Below are 1,747 nucleotides of genomic sequence, written 5' to 3'. Positions count from 1 at the left end.
TTTTTAGAAATAATTTTAAGTTAACTTAAATAAATATAATAGTTAAACGTAAAATTAATATATTAGTTAAATTAAATAAATATATTATTCAAATAATACCGTTGTTAGATCATTTTTTTTTTGTTAAAATCTATAGTTGAATTGATATGATCTAGAATACTACATGTTAGATTAGAATAATGCAACATAAATAATTTATTTTGTAAATCTTGTTTCATGTTCCTTGTTTTATTAATAATGTGAATAATAGTAATGAATATTAATATTGTATGAAATATGATATTTTATTAATGATATTTATTTACTAGTTTATAATATTTAATAATTATTAAACATAATTAATAATTTAAACGAGATTAATTTGCAAGAGTAAATATTGTAACTATTGTTGAGATCTCGATTGTTGTTGCCATGCCGTCTGACCTTGGGCCTTTCCCTGTCGGACATCCTATTGTCTTATCTCAGGGATGTAGGATTTGGATATGTAGTAGAATTGAGTGATTTTATATTTGACAATTTCTTGATTTCTGTATTTATCGAGCGATTGAGGCTTGAGACCTACAACTTCCATTTTCTATGGGGTGAGGTCAGCATTACGCTTCAAAGATGTTGCTTACCTTCTTGGTCTGCGCATTGAGGGTGGGTCGATTGGGAGTTGTACTAGAGACTTCCAACAGTACCATAGACACCCCACGTGAGAATGGTTGAGGATTTACTTGACGACGGGCCGCAACCATAGCTAGAAAATACGAAGCAGGTTTTCGGTTTGAGGATGACCTGGCTGAGAAATAGGGTTATACACATTCTAGCTGGGACAGATCTGGATACACTCTGTAAGTATGTCAGGTGCTACTTAATAATGTTTATCAAAGGATTTTTTTTCATGGACAAGTCAACTACACATGTTCTTTTGAGTGGCTGCAGTTGCTAGTGAATTTTGATCGTTGTAGGCAGTTGTTATAACATCCCGTAATTTTAAAAATCTAGATATGAATAAGTTATGATTTTATCTTATTAAGTTTGAATTTTATAATTTTAGAAACTATTTTATTAAAAATTAATTAAGTTGAGTATGAGGTAAGTTGATTTTTAAATCAGTCAGAATTTTAATATATTTTATTATAATTAAATGTTTCATATAATTTCAGTAATTAAAAAATAAAAAAAATTATACAGTTTAATTTAAGTAACTTCTATTATAAATAAGTTATGACTTATTATTAATTTGAACTCTTTATTTTATAAACTAATTTATTAAGAGTAATTAAATTAGTTTCATGAATATTTGGAGTTAAAATTTAATATTCTTGTATAATTTTATTATAATTAGTTATTTTATATAATTTGAAATTAAAATTCTGGTTATAAAAAATGATAAAAGTTATGTGATTTAATTTAGATAATTGATATTTTGGATTTAAATTGTATTTTATAGAATGTGATTAATATGTTCATTTTATAATTTAAATTAGAAATAATTATTTGAACTCAATGATATGTTGATAAATGATGTTCTTAAATACTTTCAATGGTGTATATTTGGTTTTAAAATTATTACTCTACCCTCTAATTTTATCAAAACATCTATTCTACCTTTATTCCTTTATAAAATCCTAATCCTAACCCTAAATTCCCAAATCAAAAACCCTAATTTTTACACTCCCTCACCATCACTCAGCCGCACCCCATCCCCTTTCACCCTTTCAATGCACAACACTTTCACACACACATGCGAAGAGAGGAAGAG

The sequence above is a fragment of the Arachis ipaensis genome, chromosome B10, assembly GCF_059453495.1.
Source record: "Arachis ipaensis isolate K30076 ecotype BB chromosome B10, ASM5945349v1, whole genome shotgun sequence".
Classification (NCBI taxonomy): Eukaryota; Viridiplantae; Streptophyta; class Magnoliopsida; order Fabales; family Fabaceae; genus Arachis; species Arachis ipaensis.
Note: the sequence above shows the minus strand (reverse complement) of the source record.